Source organism: Protomyctophum parallelum, assembly GCF_964188405.1.
Source record: "Protomyctophum parallelum genome assembly, chromosome: 15".
Lineage (NCBI taxonomy): Eukaryota > Metazoa > Chordata > Actinopteri > Myctophiformes > Myctophidae > Protomyctophum > Protomyctophum parallelum.
The window spans coordinates 44485938-44509392 of NC_139710.1; the positions used below are offsets into that span (position 1 = coordinate 44485938).

The following is a 23455-nucleotide window of genomic DNA, read 5'->3' on the forward strand; positions in this document are numbered from 1 at the left end:
TTCACTTAAATATCTACATGTCTTTAAAATGTCAGACTTGTCACACTTGTGATCTGTGTGAAACGTGAGACTTGGTTGTATTCACTCATTTATATACTGTACTTCATTGTTGAGGTCAATTATATGAATGAATATTCCCTGTTGAGAAACAGTGTTATCCAGATACTACAGAAGGCTGGTTGACACTGTACATATCAGTCTCATAATCACTGCAATAGATGTGTATAATACATTCATGCATATTCACTCTGGTGATCGATTGTACTTATTCTTTTACTAATTGATAGAATGTACATAGCCCCTTTCCCAATATGTCCATATTACATTGCTGGAGATAAAATAGCCAGAAGTTCTGTCCGTGTTCTGTTAACATTAGATTACTGTTAACAATATATAATGCATGTGCGAGGTGTACTGTCTGTCTAAACTATTAGCATACAACACTAGTTATTTGGGGATTTAAAATATATATTATATTGGGATGAACACAAATTGTCGCACCTGTGTTCTCACTTGGATCCGTGTGGGCTCACTGCACTCCTTGTGTGAATAGACACATTATAAATGCATAAAACCGTAGAGAAGCTGCAGCTCAACACATTTCAGCTCTTCTTGAGTGGCAGGCGAGTGCGTGAGTTGAGCATGGGGGGCTTGTCAATGCACCTGTCAGATTGCCCGCGCCTCCCTAACTGCCTGTCCGGCTCTCATTGAACGTGAATTACACGTCAATCGCTTGCTGTGTGAAAAGCCCTTTAAGCTGAATGCACACCAGCAGAGGTATTCCTCTCTCCACATCATGAGATTAGGAAGAACCGGACGCCAGTGGTGCTGTAAAGTTTAAAACAAGAAATGACTCAAGTCACTTGCACTTAGTAAAAACTAAACAAATAAAAAGCACAGTTTTGACCGAAGAAATTGTGTGGACAGAATGAAATAAAACGGAACACTGGCTGTCTGGCTCAGTGGCTCCTGTTCACACATTACACCAACATGGAACATTGTCACTCGATTAACGGCTTTCAGTGCAAGTGAGAAAGGGTCTCGTAAAAGCCCGGTACATAACTGCAGTTTAGCGTTAATTGTTCGGGTTCAGTTTTACAAAGTTTTGTTTGATTGGGTCGGCGGCAGATTTGACACACATATGCAAGATGTCATACGTGTTTCCTGGTTTAAATCTGCTGCTGAGCCAATATAACAAAACAATGGGAAACAGGTTTGCCACCTTCTGGAAACCTGGGACTACAGTTATGCACAGAGAATATTAACTTGGCGAATTAACTCAGTTATTTTATCTTTATTATTATCTAATGAGTGACTACACTTACCTGTACCTATACTGTGTTTCACGCTTACTGCTGTTGCTACTACTACACCTATGAATTTTCCCACAGGGATCAATACAAGTTTATCTTATCTTTTAGTTTAGTGTGTGTTAGCTTAAAGTAATAGGCTAGTTAGTTATTAGTAATTATTAGTAAAGGCACAAAACTGTAACAGTAACAGTATAGGGGAATATTGGTATGGGGATCTTGCTCATAATATCTTGGTTAATAAGGTCAGTAACCTGTATTTTATTGTTGTGTTAGGCTGAACAACCCATGCCCAAGCAATTATAATGAAAGGCAAGGGTAATGAAATGAAAATGTCATTCAGAGCATATTTGAAAAGTAGTCAGAGACACTTGTGGTTATTACAATTGACCAGTTTCCTTTGATTGGCATTTGAAATTATACGTTAGTCTTAAGGGGCTTTTTGCAAATCAATGAGATTGGTTGATATCTGTCAATTCACTTTTAAATGGGGTCAGTTTGCATAAGGCTGGATTGAGATGACCAAGTCTAATATCTTGTAAGAGTCTTTGAGGCACATCACAGGTTAGAGCTTTGGGATAGAAAGAGTTAAAAGAGTGTGAAGAGAGATGTCTCCAAAAGGGTAATGTGGGGAGAGATTATCCTGTGTTCGGTCGGTGTTGTGCTGCAGGGAGACGTTTCCCGAGTCAGTTTCTGCTCATATTATGAAACAAGAGGCAGTTATGAACTAAGAAGGGGAGTAGCTTCTTCTTGTTCATGTTATTGTCAGGAAGAGATTATTTGACTTGGGGAACACTTGTGAGATGAGACGACCTATCCAATCACAGTAATTACTGCTTCATAAAAGAAGTGTAAAAACAAATCTGAGCCTAACAGGCATAATTGTTAGAAATCCTTGCTTCTCATATGTCACTTAACAATGTTTTGCATTTGTTCATTTTGAAATCTGAGATTGTGACACCTCAATGTGTGACTAGAAATTGGGCGAAAGAGATCATCCTCAAATAGCAGTGTTATTGTTTTAGATATGAGTAGACACTAGGGAGGGGAAAGGGGTGTTGGTGTGTATGTTAAGTTCCACATGAATGATGTCACAACAGCACAATACAGTTCACTGCCTAACAGCTACACTACGCACTGCTGGAGTACAGTATCAGCCAGACTTCTAGTGTGTCCTGAGTGGTTCCGCTTTGAATGAGGAACACATTATTTCATTATTTCATTGGGTCATTCCCCTTTTCATGAGCATTTAGTTAATTTAATGCCTGGTTCTTGCATCCGTGTGAGCTCTGCAGCCATGTCATTTGTTCATGTCCCTGGCTTGGCGCCGGGGGGGTCCTACTACGACTCCTACCAGAAAATAATCAGGATTTCCATTCCATTCCACAGTCATTTGGGTATCCTTGCAATCTCTTACAGACGAGTCACACAAACGGTGATGTTTACGGCTTACGCACAAGCCCTTTGCAATTCAACAATACTATATTTAATGTATTCTTTTGGGCTTACTAGAGGCTACTACTATACAGTGACTGTATAGCCTTCTGCTTAATTCAGCTGACCCTCTAAAGGTCAGACCTCCCCCATCCAGTCATCAGTTGAGGCACATTAATGTAACTGTGGCAGCATTGTCTCCACCAGGCCGAAGGCATGGGGAGAAAGTTTTGCATGTCCGTTCGTCTGTGTGTCCGTCTGTCCGTTACCAGCTAATCTCCGGCACCGTTGGCCCGGCCGATGCCGGCCTGTTATAGCGCGACGATGAGGCCGATTTTCCTCGTAGAGATTTAATCCATACATCATGCTAATCGGTATACACTATCTCTATAGTCATTCCATCCTGATTGGCTAAGTTTGGCTTCCAAAGCTCCGTTTCGATCAAAATGCCACAAATCATGAACACAGCGTGCGATTTCCGTGAAATTATACACGCACATTTCCACCAGGCCGAGGACGAAATGCCACTTTTATTCTTTCAAATCAGCCTCACGGTGGCACCATAACAGGCCAATTCCTGTTTTTATCTATAACTGCATCGATCTGTGTACAACTTTGTATGCGCACTCCCTAGAGGCCATGGAAAAACCTTTTCCCTGCATCTCCCAGTTATAGCACCACCATGATGCCGATTTCTGCGAAACACCTTCCTTTATGTTCGTCGCACATATTTTATCCAAATCTCACGCAAATTGGTACACATGATCTCTATAGTCATGTGATGAAGAAAGTTTGATTTATCATATTCCACCCTGATTAGCTAAGATTGCCAAACATCACAAACACCCCTATCCTCCTGGTGGAGACCTGTGCCCCGAGAGGCACTCTTTCTAGTTGCTGCTGTTACACTCTTGTGCACGGCCAGCCAGCCAGGTTTGCGCCTGCATGGTAGCAGAGACGGCAAATAGTGTCATTTTGACTTCATGTGCATGAAACGATGAATCAGGTTTGTGGCTTGTGGGACTCCACACGTGATACTGGCCAGTGGCTACCATCTGGTTACACTTCATGTTTCTCTATCGCTCATAGACATATACATACTGTACATACATACATGTTAGATTTAGTTTTCCTTTCCTTTGTGTTTTCCCAGTATAGTAATGGTCCACAGATAAATAATATGAATTGGGCAGTGGATAAGATTATCAGAGGAGACATATTGGGGTGATGTGAATTGCAAATATGCAAATATGAGGATTTGTGAAACTGCCTCCCAGGCACAATCCCTCCTTCCCAGCTTCTCACTGGCCTGAATGAGTAACACCAGCTGGTGTTTCTTGCTTGCTAGTGGAATGCACCTGGTAAGATGGCGTGCTTGGAGAATGTTATGGTTGACTCAAACAGAGAGGTGGCGTCGTATGATCCAACACAGCTGGTCTTCAGTAATGCTGCTAATGAGTCTCGCAATCACTGTGCCATTGAAGTAGACACACAGCCACCTCAGTTATGAGTCGACTGCAGTGCTCGGGGCTGATGCTGCACAGCTTTTGCTTAGGGAAGGTCATTTAAGGGAACTGCCTTTCTCTTATTGCCATGACAACGCAGAGCACAGTCCCTCCCATGCCAGTTCTCCCAAGTAGCCCATAGCCTGGCTTTTGATTTGACCCTATCATGGAGGTTTCCGTTTTGTCTTTGACTGTCTGTCTCTTTCTGTGTGGCATATTTAGGACACATTATAGAAGCCAAACTCGTTACACAAGGGAGAAAGGGGGGCTGGGTGTTTTGGGGCTAAGCCCAGGGGTTAATGGGGTCTGGCAGCTAGTCTGATCTTGGGCCTGTCACTCTGGAGCTCTCCAGGGCCTTGGCAGGATTTATGATGAGCAGTTTTTCCTTACAGCACAATGGTTAAAGGGGCTGATTGCTTTTGTTTGGTGGGTGAGGTCCTCAGTCCGTTGGACCTCAATTGGTATCAATTAAAAGTGGAGAGACACATGCACAGTTGTTCTCTATAAAAACAAATTGTATTACATTACATTATTTGCTGTTGCTTGATATGTTGTGTTGTGCTTTTTGTAGCCTTTTTTAAATGGTCCTTCAACATTCAATAGTAGACCGTTCAATGCACAGCATGGCAGCAAAGGTCATTCATGTCTCACCTAGACACAGGATCTTACATGAATTCTGACCTGATGGTCAAGATTCAATGTATCCCCTGAACAAGCAGGCAGTCTCCATTAGCTCGATTGTAAAAAAATTCAGCACTTGCACAGGAAACCGGGTTCAACTTCAAATCCGGAACAGGAAATTGACATAGTGCAGCTTTAAGGATTATGGCTTTAATGTAGGGTCTTTTGATAAGAGGACAGTAATATTAGGCTAACAGGCTATAAACTGCCGGTTTATTAGTGTGATTTGGATGTTTGGTGAGTGGAAATACCTCTTCATCTTCACTGGTTTTAAGCTTTTGTGTGTTGGAACCTCCAAGCACAGTTTACATTGGCACTGATCATTTCCATATGATAAGTGACATAGAAACTCCTGCTTGTTTGCGTTGCTTTGCATTAGCCTCTGTGCTGCGTGGGTGTGTAGTCGCTACTTTTAGATGGATGGTTAGTTTGTTACTTACTGTACTATTATAGCGAGATCCATCCACCAGCTTGTACGTATCCTAATGAGAATGGGCTCGCTCTCCAACCACCATCCCACGCAAGCACTGATTTTACAACAACTGCAATGCATGGCTTTGTAAATCACTCGACAGTCGCTAGGTGAATGACTGTCCGCTTCTCTGTCTGGGTTTATTATAGCCGTTTTCTGTGTCCCCTGTGTGTGTCTGAGTTAGAGGATTCCCCAATGTCATTTCCATGTGTTCCCAAGTCTGAGACTTTGGAAACATTGGTTTAGTGATAATGGCATAGAGTTATAAATAATTGACGGCACTGGATTTCTCCTCCCATCCACTTGTGTTGAGTTGCTCACCTAGCACATGAGGCATTTTCACCCCTTTTTCCGGGTTGGAAAAGTGGTGGGCTCCACCCATTTTGGGCACATTGATGAACGAGCGCCGCGCGTGCGTGTGAGTCATGAACGACCACCGCCACTGTTGAGTATTGGTCCGTGCGTTCATGTGTTATGGCCCAGTGCTGCTCGAGATGCAGTACCTACGATTGGCCAGCATGTCCACTTCACTTCAATGCTATATCGGTGTCCAGGGCTGGGACGGATAATAGGCTCTATGCATAGCAGCCATATTGGCAAGAAATGGTCCTGCTTCCTTACTTCCTTCACAGGTGTTACCAATGATACTGAGTACCATTCTGGACAAACAGTCAGGGTGCTGCTGTTGTACATTTTGGCTCACTGGAAAGTCTCTGCTACATTATATGGAACAGAGCCTTAATTAGTATTATTGGTAACACCTGTGAAGGAAGTAAGGAAGCAGTCCAATAGACCATATTCACAATCACACGGCAGCCGTGTTGGCATTTTGCATTGAAAAAGAAGAGTTGCTAAAAAAGGGACCCATCAGCTGCTTTAATAACTGCCGATACCGATGATGCCAGCTTTGTAGCTCCCTGTAGATGGCACATGCACACACTAGGGCAGGCCCCTAGTGGCCTTAATCTGGTTTAATAATGGACAATTTATGCAAAATGAAAAAAATATATACAAATTGAAAGGGGAAAAAGTAGCCTGTTCAAAGGCCAATCCCATGAGAAATATTTGTGCCCAGTTTGGAGGTAATTGCACAATTGGTCTGCTGTGGGAAGGCTTCCTGATTATAGGTGTGTGTGTGTGTGTGTGTGTGTGTGTGCGTGTGCGTGCGAAATGCACCATGTCTCTGTACGTACGTCTGTAATCCACGTAACTCAATAACCGCTCGCCCCACCGACTTCAAATTCGACACACAAGTGTAAGAGGAAGAGAGCAAGGGGATGAGAGATGGACAGAATTTGTATAGTACTGTATGGCCAATTGTTACATCAATTTTAAAGATCAGTAGGATTCATTCCCATACGTATGTATGAGTATAAAGTAGGTATGAGGTCTGTGCCTTTTTGTGCCTATAGTGTCTCTACATGAACTACTGTACCTGATATTCTACTACATGGAAACTCAAAATACACAAGGGACAAAGATGCAAAGTTCATAATAACGTAACACTTAACAGAAACAGAGATGGATAAGAAATAAAGATGTACAGTAAAGACTTACCATACACAAGGTTAGAGGAATTACGGTAATGGGCCTCTGTGATGCTCGACTGTTGTTTTTGTTTTGAGAAGGAATTGGATGAATCGATGGAAAGATTTATTTAAGATTGAGACTCAGAAATACCTTATTGAGAGAGTTTAATAAAATAAATATCAAAAATTGGACTAAATAATTCTCCCATGTTGTTTTACAGAGGGAGTGATGTTACAGCACGGAGCAGACCGTGAAACCTATGTGTGCAAAACTGTGCATGGGCGATCTCTAATGAGGAGCATATTTTGAATTAATATTAACCCATTCTGACCTGAGATCAGATTCTAACGCACAGAAGAATGGTGCGGTTCTTTAAAGCATTTTGACCTGAGATCAGATTCTAAAAATCTAAATCCTGACAGTTAAAAAAAATAGCAGACCTACAAGCTCATAGCGAGCGACTCGGTAGCGCACTATGAGCTTGTAGATCTGCTATTTTTCAATAGCTAAAGCATAACATAATGCTAACACCAAAAGGGGTTCCGGCACAAAATGGGTTAAGTGTTCTTGCCCTTTAACTAAATCAAAGAAGTAACGTAACGTAAGCGGTAATGCAGCTTGGCATGCACCAATTATTGTCACCCTTTTCACCCCTATCTATTTTGCATGCCTGTAAAGGACAATGTCTCCTCTATTATCCGATCAAGGACTGAATTTTAAAAGTGTCTGCTATTGCACATTGTGTCTGTGCTTGGTGTGTATTTTTAATATCACCCCACAATCTAAAATATGTCCATGGAGTGCAGAGCAATGTTTTGGCGAGAAGGTATATTATGTAGAACAGATTATGGATAATAGGAGCTGATATATGAACTAATATCTCTTCCTTGCCCCCATTGCTCGTGCTGCTGGAGCAAACATTAGGGTGTGCAATGATTAATGGCCATAACCACTTAGAAAAAACACTTTAGAAAATGGCAGCATTGTGAGCTTGTAGATCTGCTATTTTCTGCTAGAATGCTGCTCCACACTGCCCCAGCTCCACTACAACCCTGTTGTTGCCAACTGTGTGACCCTTAATACATCAATTACACATAGTGACAGCTCCTCAACATGGACCCACACAGAGACACAGTTCTAATTCTGTGGGCTGGTGACTCTGTGCAAACTGCCCCATCATTTGGTTTGCTCAATGATTTTCTTCTTTTTACATCTTTCTATAGTTGTGGTGTGATGATGTTATGCAAACGTTTTCTGTAGGACTTTAAGATTTGTTTGTTGTTTCAAATGTGCATTATAAGTACATTTTATTATTATTATTGTTGTTGTTATTACTATTATTAGGGGTCAAGCTCAAAGGGCCTTATTGTTTCTGCAACAATTCCGCCATTTTAGCAGATTTGGCAGTTCTATGCTATCATTCTTCATGAAATATGGTAGAGGGCTGTGAGAATCCCTCAGGAACTGAAGCTCACACTCATTTGTCAAAAGACCTCCCGATGAGTAAATCGTTATGATTTCTTGATCCACTTTTCAGCCTTCTTTTGGCTACGTCAAAGAAATCGCATTTCCATACATCGAATGGAGTCTGGTTACACACAAAGCCAGCTTTGTGTGTCTGAGTGTACCACATTTGTGATGATTTGATTGGCTGAGCACGGATTGTGATGTCAGAACAGGCCAGCTCCATATATGGAGATCTAGGGGTGACCAATTGGCTAATTTGAGCCCTGTCCAGAGCCTGGGCACACACACAACCCGTGACTTCATATACCACAGTAAATGGGAGGGAGGGCACGGGGTACCGGTCCGGACATTGAATGGACATATATATCCACACGCCTCATATTGTACAGCCCATTCTCTCACTCGCTGTGCAGTTTTGTTGTTCAAGTCATACAGTACCTTCTTTGGTATACATTGGAAAATAGATGTTGTATTTTGGACAGGGTGCCCAATCGCTTCCAGCTTCATAACCAGTGGGAGAGGAGAGGAGTTTATCAGGTCTAGCCTGGCCGTGTAATCTGCCGCAATCTTGTCCACTTGCGCTGTCCACTCCCCGGCGACATTAAATTTGTGTCCGAGGTAGCTGTAAGTTTCGTGGCGTGCAAAGACTCTGATTGGTACATTGTGTATTGTGAATGATGGGATTTTGTCTGATTTGGCATGATGCCAGCGATTACCTCCGCTCCTCCTCTCATAAAAGACAGCACACACACACACACACACACACACACACACACACACGCTAAGGCTGTCCCCGAACATTCTGGGTTCGCTCGTTAGGGTTGGCACTCGAATCTTAATTAATGGGCTTGAACCATTCGTTTTTTTTGCCCCCAGACAGTGTCCCCCCAGTGTCCCCCCATTGCCCCCCCAGACAGTGCCCCCCCCAGTGCCTCCCCAGACAGTGCCCCTCCAGTGTCCCCCCAGTGTCCAGCCAGTGTTCCCCCATTGCCTCCCCAGACAGTGCCCCTCCAGTGTCCCCTCAGTGCCCCCCCAGTGCCCCCCAGTGTCCCCCCAGTGCCCCCCAGTGTCCCCCCAGTGCCTCCCCAGAGTCCAGGTTCAGTGTCTTGCTCAAGGACACTTTGACACTAACTCTGGGAGAGCCCGGGATTGAACTGGGAACCCCCATCCGGCTGCTCTACCGGCCACTCTACCCCTGAGCCACTGCCGCCCCATAGACAAAGGTCCGTTTGGGACACCCATTTACCCATCTCCCCACTGCCTCAAACATGTAAGACAGGTTTCTGCTCCTACAGTTATACGTTAAGAAGGTTACATTCGGATCCTTGGTTCTATCAAACTGAATAAATACATATTTTAATGGCTGTGAAGTGGTTGTGCATTTTTCCATAGTGACCTTATCTGAGGAACAAATACTGCCACTGATGAATCAGTGAAAAGGCCAGCATCTGTTGGTACTGTTGGTAGACAGTGACACAATATATCGATCTGTGGAAACACCGAAGGGCGAAGGCACTTCATCGCCTACAATTCTATGTGCCTCAGCACTGCAATGACTTTCCTGATCCGCACCTGAGCACAGAGGTATTAGGTTGGACGGGGACAAGAGAGACTAGAGAATGACACATAAGGTTGCAATACTCAAGTTAACACACACACACACACACACACACACACACACTGGACAGTCATACATTCCCTCAAGGCACGCACGCACACCGCACGCACATACACACGCACATACTCATGCACGCACGCATGCACGCACGCACGCGCACACACACACACACACACACACACACACACACACACACACACACACACACACTAAGGCCTCCCTAGGCAGTGCCCCCCCAGTGCCTCCCCAGACAGTGCCCCCCCAGTGCCTCCCCAGACAGTGTCCCCCCAGTGCCTCTCTAGTGCCCCCCCAGTGCCTCCCCAGACAGTGCCCCCCCAGTGCCTCCCCAGACAGTGTCCCCCCAGTGCCTCTCTAGTGCCCCCCCAGTGCCTCCCCAGACAGTGCCCCCCCAGTGCCTGCCCCCCCCCCCAGTTATTTCTTAAATGAATTAGAAACAAATGGTTAGGGCTAGGGTACAGCCTTAAAACACACACACACACACACACACACACACACACACACACACACACACACACACACACACACACACACACACACACACACACACACACACACACCCCTTCCTCCCCCCCTTAAAATTGGAGCATAGTGACAAAATGTAATCTGAAACTGACGATGAACCTCTTTAACCCAAGCTGACGCATATAAGGGGGTAATTTCCCCCATTTTGAAAATTGAATTTCAGGCCCTGATGTCAAACACATGAACATTCCCTGTAACTGATATGCTGTGTTGTTTATTGCGTATTGGTACGCAATAAATGTAGTAGGTCACACATTTTGGTATGCCAATGCAGTCTATAGGTCAACAATTATTGTGTAACCCTAACACAAGCAGTCAGTCTGCTTTGTTGACACAAGCAAGCCTGTTTATCATTTTCATCAAGTGTCTCGGATGAACAGGCTTGCTTTAAATGTTATACAGATAGGCCTACTGGATCTGATAAACCTTGACCACAACACAACACACTGGGGTCAAATGTTTAGATATGTCATGCTTTGTAAATTACATACTTTGTGAGTTTCAGTTAATTATATTCTCGTCCTTTTTGTTAGCTGTCAGTTCTGAGAAACTAATCTCATCTTTTTTTTAATTATATTTTTGAGCGGGGCCTACACTGCCTAGCCGCTCCAATAAGCAGCTGTGTGTGTGTGTGTGTGTGTGTGTGTGTGTGTCCGTCCCTGTGTATGTATGTTCATTTCACAGACTGCTGCAGTAGCACTCTGTGACCTGGGGTGGCACTGTTGGGCAGCTAGTGCTGTGTGACCTGGGGTTTGCACTTTGCACTAGAGTTCAATACAGTACTGTACCTAACAATTACAGCATAGTTGCACCGCTCAGTTCACACAGGTGTGATTTTGGGGCTTTTTTGCCTTTATTGATAGATCACAGTAGGTAGACAGGAAACCGGGAGAGAGATTGGGGGAAGAAAGACGGAGATGAAGATGGATAGCCAACGGAGGGGAGAGGGGCTTGTTATAGCTTTGTAGGCTCAGACCAGATTGGGTCTAGAGAGAGTGCACGCAGAGCCAGTGTCCAGTCAGTACACTACTCACCCACATTCACATTTGCTGTAAATGTATGCAGGAATCTCCCACATTATAACCGTGCAATTTGCAGGAATCAATTACATTTTAAGCAAGTCCCACACCGAAATTCAGGCACTGATTGCTAATGCAATAGTAATAATTATGGATTAAGCAGCATCTGCAAGTAAACACGATGTAGATGGCAGCGGTAGTCGTTGTAGGCTATTTCAAAGTTGCCAGCATGTCTGTCTCATACTGATCAGTGGTGGAATCCTTGTTAGTTTATTTTCCTCCATTTAGTAATATGGTTCAATTCAGCGGGTCCTCTCGTCTGAAATCGTTATGGATATAAATTAATCAATAAGATAGCACACAATCACAGAAGATAAAACTAGATAAAGTGCCAATCGGCACAGGTCTCCACCAGGATTCTTCCTCAGCCTAGTGGGAATATGCGTGCATAGTTTCATCACAATCGGACGCTGCGTTGAGGAGTTGTGGCCATTTGCTACTCCTGAAAACTGTAGGAGCCAATCGTGGCCAATCAGGATGGAATATGAGAAATCAAACAAAGCTGTCTTGATCACATGACTATGGAGATCATGTGTAGCGATTTGCGTGAAATGTGGATAAAATCTGAAGGAGTAATAATAGAAAATGTGTTTTACATGTGTGGGCCTCCTGGTGGCGCTATAAAGAGCAGATGTGAAAAATGCCAGACAAAGGTTTTTCCTTGGCCTCTAGGGAGTTGGCATACAAAGTTATCCACAGATCCGTGCAGTTAGAGGTAAAAACACTTTTGGGCCAGTTATAGCGCCACCTTGAGGCTGAGTTGAAATTGTTCATGTGGCATTTCGTCCTCGGCCTAGTGGGAATGTGGGTGCACAATTTCACGGAAATCACGCGATGTGTTCATGATTTGCAGCATTTTGCCAATCAGGATGGAGTCTGAGAAATCTGAAAGACCTGTTTCGTTGAATGGCTCTAGAGAGACTGTGTACCAATTTGCGTGATGTTTGGACAAAATCTGTAGGTGTACTGTGCAAAAACTTGTTTTGCACAAAGCGGCCTCCTGGTGGCGCTATAACAGGCCGTTCTGGAAAGTTTGGGGCAGAGGTTCATCGTTGGCATCCAGGGAGTGTGTGTGCAAAATTTGGCATCGACCGGGTTAACGGTGGCCGAGATTAGCTCCTCACGGACGGACACACGGACGGACGGACACACGGACGGACGGACGGACACACGGACGGACGGAGTGCAAAACATACTCTCCCCCTAGGCCTTCGGCCTGGTGGAGACAATAAAAATATAAAGACAGAACAAAAAGAAAAAGGGACAAAAACTGAGATACTATATGTAAAAAGAAAAAAATATATACATGCATATATATACGCCCGTATATACATGCACATATACATACACAGAAAATACTGTTAGTCAATAGTAGTATTGGTAATGGTAGTAACTGCCACCAGCAATCATATCCTCGGATAGGAGGTGCATTACGGTCTCATCATCTCCAGTCCCCAATGGGGGAGCGGAGCACGGGGTCTGGTCACCGGTGCCCTCGTCTGCCCCTTAGGGGAATGTAAAGTTTTCAGCGTATGAGATAAACGTAGACCAGGTTCTGTCAAACTTCTCTCGTGAGCCATGGACATTATACCTAATTCTCTCCAACTTTAACATAGACAGGACTTCTTGGATCCATTGGGCTGCAGAGGGAGGTTTATCTGCACTTATATCTTTTGTCTTAACTATTTTGATTAAAACAATACGTTGAATGGAGAAAAAATAGAAGTCTGGCGGGATGAACTGTTCTTTATCACTACTGAGCGGTATATTGCGACAATTTTGGCCGCAAAAAATAAATAAATAATTGGGAGCATCAGTGCCACTGCAAGTAATTGTTGCTATGCGACAAAAAAAGTAGCAAAACACTCATCCGTCATCCAACTGCACTCCCCCTCTCTGCTAGCTGCACTAGCGCTTGATGCTAATCTAATCTAATAACGTGTTTAGTTGACTACTCATTGGTACAACGGTACGGGATGTTGCTGAGCACTGCATCGCTACTCACTCACTTTCGAGCCCTGCTATATATCTTTTCACTTGTTCTCTGAATTGAAGCAAGCTTCCCAATAGAATATACAATGTCCTATTTATTATCCATTCAGTAGGTTCAATTAATTCTATTTCCCTATTGTATTCCTCCATGCTTCTGGTGTCAGCGATGAGGGGAGAGACTATTATGTGCACAGCAGCTCAACAGGTAAACACATAAGGATATAGGGTGGGTGATCTATACTTAACTTTGCACCGGTGTCATGCACCAACTACTTTTAAATTTGAACATATCAGACGGCATGTGTGCCTTTAGGTAAACATGAAGTTCAATGGTCGATATGAATTATATTATGCACATACAGGTGTACACAAAGTTTGAAGAGGGGATATACATCCATTGTGTAACAAAGAGTTCAATGGGTATTATGTGCAGTGTGCAATATGTAGGAGACCGGGCTCATCCAAATAAACTGTCACCATTCTTCGTTCTCTGCTGGAGTAAACTTTCTGTTTGGATTATCGTTGACAAACGAACATGGATGTTTGCAAAAGGAGTGGCGAGCTTCTCTTTGCTTTACCATGACAAACTTTTACGTTTTTTGCAGTTATTCATTTCTATTGCAATGCTTGCTGTACATTATTCCTAATTTGGGACATTTATTATCCGTTTATCTATATTTTGTTTATCAAATGTCAGGTTGTGTGTAATTTGTGAGGACTGTGGATGAAAACGAGCATCTTTGCTATATCCGGTGTATTTACGTCCATGTGACGTCCATTAACCAATTTAGGTCTGACGTCGAAATAAAAAAAACGTTTGCTCTGAAAGAATATATACCTATTCAAAGATTTGTGCCGCATTTTTATGATTTTTCAAAAATAGCAGACCTACAAGCTTGTAGATCTGCTATTTTTCAATAGCTAAAGTATAACAGAATGCTTGAAACACCAAAAGGGGTTCCCGCCCAAAATGGGTTAATAATATATATATAATAATATGCATTGTCCTGTCCAAATAAACAAATAAAGTAAATGTTTGATGTGCAGAAAATGCGCTGAGATGATTAATTTATTCTCAGGGATATTATCATACCGTAGACACCCTGGAATTCGTTGTAGCATAGATAACCTAATCCAGGTCAGTATTGTTGAGAAGAAATTGCATCCTGTGTGTAGTGGACATAAATAAATAAATATACATGTTTATTGCAGAAATCACATACATTGTCATTTGCTAAGCAGTGCTTTTGTTATTTAGCTCTCTACTATTAGCAGTTCCAATTAAATTATCCAAAGGCTGTGCCACACTGAAAGGGCCACTGATACAAGCATCACTCACTTACGTCTAGAAATAATAGAGGTTACCTTACCTCATTGCTCCAACTCATTTTAGATGGTTTGTGCCACGCATCAACGATCCAAAATAGAAACGAGTCTCCCAGGACTCCCAGGACTGAAGCCACACTGGAGGCGTCAAAATGGCACACACGTCTGTGTGTGCCATTTTGACGCCTCCAGTGTGGCTTCAGCTGTTGTAAACGGGGTGCTGGGTTTGATAATGCACGTCTGACGCTTGCAGTGTGTCTGGGCCTTTTAACAGACAAAAGTATAAATTAACGATGTAAAAGAAAAAACAGCGGGCGGTGCCTTGGTGGCATAACTGCCAATGCTGTAAAAATCCCCATAATGGCTGATATGATACGGGCAGACGTTTTGTCTATTGTTCGGGCTCTAGTGGGATTTGTCTCTAAGGCTGTAGTTCTACACGGCTCCAAATCCAGGAAGCAATTGATTCTGCTGTGATAAAAGCCTTGAGATTGTACTTTGTGATAAAGACAAAGGTGCGCTCCTCTAAACCGTGAGTACCGGGGTATGGGCTGTGTCATGTACTGTATAGAGGTCCCTCAACATGCAATATCAATTTGGGGATGATTAGATGTTACGTTCCATGATATATTGTGTTTTTTGTAAGATATGGAAACCAACCCACCCACAATTGTATTCCTCTAATAGGCACATTATGAGAGTATGAAAAAAAAGTTATTGTCACATGATGCACAAGAGCATTAATTTGTGCCTATTTAGGTGAAAAAAGGATGTTTCTGTTACTTAACCCATTTAGGACTGAGGCTGAATGTTGCTATCTATAATATATAATAAACCAAAAGTGGGTTCCTGTCCTGAATGGGTTAAGCTGCTTTCAGATATGGATACTGTAAAGGCGTAAACCATTACATTTTTGGGAAACAAATTAACATAAGCTGCCTGCATAGGCTGTAGGAGAGTCAGCTGGCGGCCTCACATGCCCTATTTTTTGTTTGCGGTGGTGCAATAGTACAATTGCTACTCGTATAGAGTACAGTTGCTACTCGTGTGAGATATTACTTAGCATGCAAGACAAGGCATTGGTGATGACACTCCATCCATCTGCAGGCTGGCAGACCTACTGTAATGATCATAATCATTCATTATCACAGGGATGCAGGGGTTAACAGAGGTGGATTGCTTCTCCTGCAGCCTTACATCTCCTCCTGTCCACTGACTCCACTCCAAAGTCCAAACATATATTGGACTGTTTTTAAACGACGATTTAAGTGAAGTTGAATCAGACAGGCTAACATCACCACCATGGCTGGTGGTGTTGTTAGTTTAGCTTGCTGTTAACACCATACACGTCTAAACACAGTTAACCCTCACTTTAATGTTTGCACGTTTAAAATTTGGCGTATCGCCCAAAATCATGCAAAGTTTAACACTGATCTGTCCAGCAGTGTCTGAGATTAGCTGGCCACTCACAGAAAGACTCAGAGACAGACAGCCTCAACCTGGTGAAAACATAATCCCTGCCCGGCTGTTCTGGCCTGGCAGAGATAACTACAATTTATTGGGCAAACAAGTTTAATGCTTAATTGATGTCGAAAGGGGAGCTGTCACCAAGCTCTTGAAAGTCTTTATAGAGCTCATTGCTTTGCGAAATGTATCTTTGTTAGGATATGTTTTGCTTGCACTGATCGTAGCATTGCTTGCACTCAAGTGCTTTATCAACCCAAAACGGGTGCAGAGGCTCTGACTTGCCCTCTTTAATGAACTTGTGAGCTAATAGTGCCATAAATTGGAGCAAATGAAATGACAAGCCACCATAAGAACGCACAAATGGCTGTGTGAGTGAGGAGGAAAGCATTTAAGTAGACACAGATACTCAATGGGTTTTTTTTTGCATTATATATTCAACAGAGATTTGAAATATTTGCTCTCAAGATTAATCTGTTTGTGTGTGTGTGTAATATGTATACAGTCAGTAACTATAAATGTTAGAACTAATTTTAAATACTTGTAACTTTATGTTTAATTAATTGCCTGTATTATTTGACGCTGTTATGCCCTTTTTTCTTGGCTTGCTGATTGGCCCCCTTTCTCTGCCATGGTGAAGGTTGTGTGATCGTGTTGGATTGTGGACTTGACCTATGATCTATTTCAGTGGTTTTCAACTGATTATGAACCAGGGACCACCACCCTGACTGAGAATCAACCTGGGGACCACCACCCTGACTGAGAATCAACCTGGGGACCACCACCCTGACTGAGAATCAACCTGGGGACCACCACCCTGACTGAGAATCAACCTGGGGACCACCACCCTGACTGAGAATCAACCTGGGGACCACCACCCTGACTGAGAATCAACCTGGGGACCACCACCCTGACTGAGAATTAACCTGGGGACCATTGTTGTGTTGGGAGGGGGGATATGGTCATGGTGTGGGGGAAAGAAATTAACCTTCCATATTAAACTCCTGTTGCTGTTCATTGTAACTTACTCTATGAGTAAGCAGACACTTGCCATTGATTATGGGCAAATTTCCTTATAATGGTGACTCAACCAGGTAATCCGGTACGGTATCCCACTATCCCTTAAGATTCTAACTCACTTTTCTGTGGAAGTTCTTGACATCCGAATTCCCAGTAACTGACAACATTGACGCGTCATCATTTGTCACAAGATCATTTACTGTTGTTTCTCAACTTTCTCTAACCCTAACCCAATACAATAAATTCAAAAACGAATCTACATTACCTACATAACCTACATTACTAAATGCATGGTCAGGGACCACATGCAACACCTTCACGGACCACCAGTGGTCCACGGACCACCTGTTGAAAACCCATGATCTATTTTCATGCTAGCCTTTTTACAAATGTACAAAATACCATTAATGCATTACTTTCGTTTCATGGACTGTATCATTAGTTAAACCTTTGATCTCCAATCCTTGCAAATATTGTACGTGTGTGGACGTGTCTGTCACTGTTCATTCCCTATGGTGTTGTGTTTGGCAACTTTTAGCAAATGGTAGTGGCACAGTTGGATCCTGCCTGAGAGCATTTGATCTTGCTTCTTTAATTACATATCTCTGTGAGAAGGACAGCTGTCATGGGTCATAGTGGCCCTCTTGGAAAAACACTCGCATGGGCTAACTGAGGACATTCCAATCAAATGATTGTGTTTGATGTAACATTAGCCACAGCTTAATTCATACTCTATTTATACAACAGGAAAGGGCCCTGGATGGAGTCTATACACAAGAATGCTACGAATGGCACTAGGTGTCACATGGACGGACCACATAAAAAATGTGGGCGGTGTGGTGTGTCACACATCAGTGTACCAAAACACGGAAGACAGTTGACTATCAGTCCCAATGAGGGAGGGAGCGGTGGCCGAACGGTTTGCAGAGCGGTCTTGATATCGGAAGGTCGCTAGAAGTGCTCTTGGACAAGGCATTGAACCTACCATGAAATGTTCTATGAGCAGGGCCTGGCTGTAAACAAGTTCTTGAGCTTAGTCCAGTTACCCTGGGTAAACATAGTACCTTTATATTCTTATATACTACACTAGTATCATTGACCTAAATGGCATTGATAAAATAATTGTTATTACTGTATGTCTGCATTAGCCTTGATGACCGTCTTGATCCATCTTCATCAGAAATGACTTGACAGGTGGCAAACTTTAGTTAAACTTACTTGACCTGGGTTACATTACATTTTCTGATAGTTATACTTGAATGTTGACATGAAATAACAATCCTGTTTAGTGTTTTATTAGCGCAAGCCGAGTGTGACAAAATAAAATAGTATTGATGAATACACATGGAAATACTATAAGGATACAAAGGCTTCGACAGTGATGGCACTGCTATGTAACATGGAAGTAGCACGGACGTAGAGCGCCATTATGCTCGAAGCTGGTTATAAAAGATACCAAGGATTGGTCAGTGATGATGTGACGAATCCCTGGACATGTGACAGATATCTCGAGAAAAACTATTATTACCATCTTGGCCATTCACAAGATCACGAGATTTGATTTAAGAGCAATAATTCAGCTTTAAAAATATTATTTTTACCTTATTTTAGCTTCCCAATCCCATCCCATCCAAATCCTTTTCCTCTGCGTTTTCAACCCAGTTTTTACAGCTTCCGTTTCTCAAATCCGTCATTACTTACTCCGTCCGTCTAAAAGTCTTTCTCTTTGCATAATATCAGAAATTATCCCAGAACTTCTGCGTTCTGTTCAATCACAGCGGATGCAGCCTAGATTCCGAGATAACAGGATTTTAAAACGGTGCAGAAACAGGAAATGGACACCTGTCTTTCCTTCTTCCCATTGGCTACGACCGATCACGTGCGTCGACGCAGTGCAAGGCATGATGGGAAGCCGAGTTTTGGGTTTGAACACATGGCCTCTAGTATTTGTACAATCCTTAAAGTTGGAATTCCTGTCCGGCTTCTCCCGTACCAAATAGACGATCTGAGCTTTTGAGAGAGTTACACTCACATAGACTTACACTGTAAACAGAAAATATTTATATGATATTCAATCATTTATTGAACCAACTTTTATTTAGTTTATTTAGAATTTGTTTCTGCTGTGCTCAGCCTCAGTGATAACAAGAAGCATGCTGAACTAACATGATTGTTGTAACTCTATTTCAGAGTGTCTGGTTGGAAGCGTCTCAACTTTCTTATGCTTTTTTGGGTAAATTGAGTATAAAATTGTAAATAATGTTAGTTTATGAAGATGGATCCCTCTCCTTACTCTATCATAAAAATCAGACCAGTCTGAAGCGAGTGGTGCAACAGCACCCCCTATTGGTACTCTAAACATCGGGACATAGGTTAGGACATAGGGACATTGCTGTTCCTTGGAGTGGTTGCAATACTCAAAAAAAGCAATTAACAAAAATTCAACAGTGCTGGCGCATATAGGGGATAGAGTGTGTGTGTGTCTATGTATGTATGTATGTATGTATGTATGTATGTATGTATATATATATATATATATATATATATATTTATATATATATATATATATACTGTATTAGGGCTGACCTCGATTAGTCGAATAGTCGACTAATCGATCGGAACGGGTCTCAGTCGACTGACCACCTCTTAGTCGATTTTTATTATTTTATTTTTTTACAAAATATTGTATATAAAAATACAATATTTACAAAAATATACAAAAATATTGTATTATTCCACTAGGTCTGTGGGGGACATAAACACATTTGAACATTCTGACTGTTCAAATCTCCAATGTGCATGTGGAGTGTGTCTGCCTGTGTGGCAATGTGCCACTGCCTGTGACTTGAATCGCACAGTGCGCTGGCCTGATAGTCCCCAGAATCTCAATCTCACCTGCTGTGCTCAATCTGGCTAATGACAAGCCTCTCAGTCGATGTTCACCAAAAAAAAAGTTTAATTTCTTTCTTTTTTTTTGGGGGGGTGGGGGGGGGGGGGGTGTGCTCAGTCGACTATTAGTCAGCAAATGTATTCATCTATCAGTCGACTATACAAATCCTTAGTCGGGGACAGCCCTAATATATATATACTTTATCTATATGTATATATAGCGGATGTCAAAGGATTAAAAATCGTAATCAGGGTAATCACTGCTAAACTGTGATTAATTCTGATTAACCACCCTTTGTAAATTTGCCTTAAATAGTCAAATTGAATTGAATTGAATTGAATGGAAAGCTCAATGAGGGCAATATATAAAAACCAAGTGTGCTCCTGAAGGAAAGGGAGATAATAGCAAGGTTTATTAACTACTAGACTACTCTCAGTATTGAGAATGGAAGAGGCCTGGGCCATGGCTCAGTGGTCCAGGCATCTTGGCTGGTAATCCAGTCTGGCAGTGTGCCGTGGGTTCGACTCCCGAGTCCCGATCCCGATGGCCTTTACTGCATGTCTTCCCCCATCTCTCTCCCCATTTCCTGTCAGCCTACTGTCTGTCCCTCCATAAAATATATAAAATAAAGGCGAAAGCCACAAAAAAAAGAAAAGAGAATGGAATGGAAGAGACCAGGAAATTGTGTGAGTGTGTCCATGATGTGGACATGGACTATTCTGCATCAATGCAGTGACATTGCATAAACGATAATGGCTTCCTAAATGTTGTTGTTGATTTATCAATTAGTTCACATGTAGTTCACATCTTTGGCACTATGTTAAGTGTATATGTATACTATGTGTGTGTGTGTGTGTGTGTGTGTGTGTGTGTGTGTGTGTATGTATGTATGTGTATGTATGTATGTGTGTGTGTATATATATATATATATATATATATATATACATACATACATCTCGGAGCCACACACACAATGTGTTAATGTGATTTATGATGCCATTTTCCCTGGCTATTGAGTGGAAGAGTTGCTCATAAAATCAGTCACCCATGTTTAAACATCTAGCGAGGGGGAGAGAGAGACGGAGGATTAGCAGAGATTAGAAATGGCTCTGTGGTAAGTCATTCACTTGACTGTTATGCAACGCAGATGACAGAATTTTATAGGACATTCCTCTTATTTGTGTGTAGGCTACATTTGTGCGAGTTAAATCTAACCGTGATTAGCTGGATTAGTCAAAGCACTTCTTGCTTATTGCTGAGGATATAGAGTTTGTCAGTAGGCATGGCATATAATTCAGTATATATGTGCGTTTGTGTGTGTTACAGGATTGTTTGTTTTTTACATTCTGGTAATCTTGTTTGTAAGGCGAGCCAAGGGCATGTCATATGCCTTAAGGGGCGATTAGCTCACAGTGGGAATGTAAGTGACGTGTAGCAGTGAAAGGTATGTAGCCCTAAGTGGAGTGTTATTACAGGTTATTGTACACTTGTGTGGGAGGATTGGACGCCAGTCTTGACATGTGCACCAGATCAATGACAGCTTTTGGAACTAGTTGATTATTTATTATAGTACAGTATCAAAAACATCCCACTGGCGGCTTGACGCATCCTCTCGTTTGTATTCCATGTGGTGTTCATGAACTGGATTTATTTTCCTCACAGTCACAAAACTGTCTGCTCACTCCATAAATCATATGTATGAAATCTCTGGACTAAATTGTATACATGCGCACACACACACACACACACACATACGCACACAAACACACACACACACACAGGCTTGTTACCCATGAGTAGACACAAATACATCTTCACGTATACACAAACACACACAAGCCAGCTTGTATGCTTCCTCTCACTCGTGCACACAGCTCACACTCAAGCCGTGTCATGCATAAATGGAAGGTCTGTGAAGCAGGGACCGCTGTCATGAAGAGCAAGCGGGCACTCGGGGGCTGCATGCTGCCTCACAGAGGAACATTTCAAAGCTCTTGAATAATTAAACATCAGCGAGGAGGAAGTAGGTCAGCCTCACACTAGACAGGAGCACTCCACTGTTTTACTTCCTGCCCCTCAGGATGTACAACTGAATGACAGGTAGGCTGCAAAGCCTCATCCTGACATAGAATACCTTATTGGCAACAGTTAAAGATGGCGTACCACGATGTGTGTGTGTGTGTGCATGCGTGCATGTTTTTACATTACCGGTACCCCTGGTGTGGTTATTATGTGCAAAGATGTCTTCCTGGCCCGTGTAGTTTTTTGTTTCTTGTGTAGGCTGAAAGCTTTTGTATCAAACAGCCCAAATGAAATATAGTGTTTATATGACGTACTAAAAACATAACCTGTATTGTCATACAACAGCAGCTGTGGGCGTATCTAACTCAAACGTGTGTCTGTGAGGCCCCATTCATAGTGATCATGAAACTCCAGTTTGTTTGTCTCTAGCTGTAAAATCAGGCCTTTCACTTTTAACCAGTTGACAAAGACATGGCAAATATCGGTCTTATTCATAAAAACGCCGTCGCATAGATTCCTTCAGCATGCTCCCCCAGTGCACATTACAGGTGACTGTTTTCACCAACTTGGTGAAAGTATGGTATTTACAATTTTTTTTACTGAAACCAAGCACTGTCCACACAATTTAATATAGCCTGCCTACATCATCCTGTGGACATCCTGTGGACCGCTAAGTAAAAAAAGAATCTCTCAACCCAAATTAAAGTAATCAATAACATGAAACGGTTTGACTCGCCCGTCTGTCACTGCTGTAGATACAGGATTTGATCTGTGTCGGTAAGATCCTTTATTCTGAACACCGTGTGAACAATATGTAGTCTTGGTAATCTACCGAATCAGATGTCTGTTGTTTTAATAACTGTTTGGGACGGGTCGCAAGACTGATTTCCAGTGGATACGTATTCCTAGGTGAATTTTAAAATGGTGTATTTTCGAGGAAATAGAATGGTGGTGATGGCTCCAATGAATGAGAGCATTTGAGAACAGATGTTTTATATCTCCCATATCCTACTATAAATGCGCCACGTCTCTGTCTGCATGCGTGCGTGCATGTGTGTGTGTGTGTACGGTTGTAATGCACCTAACTCGAGAACCGTTTGCC

General features: G+C 42.5%; 1 protein-coding gene across 21 annotated transcripts in view; it reads left to right on the forward strand.

The window, feature by feature from the left end:
- Window positions 1-23455, forward strand: part of ncor2 (nuclear receptor corepressor 2) — a 151907-nt gene that overhangs the window by 1823 nt on the left and 126629 nt on the right. The window lies entirely within an intron of this gene.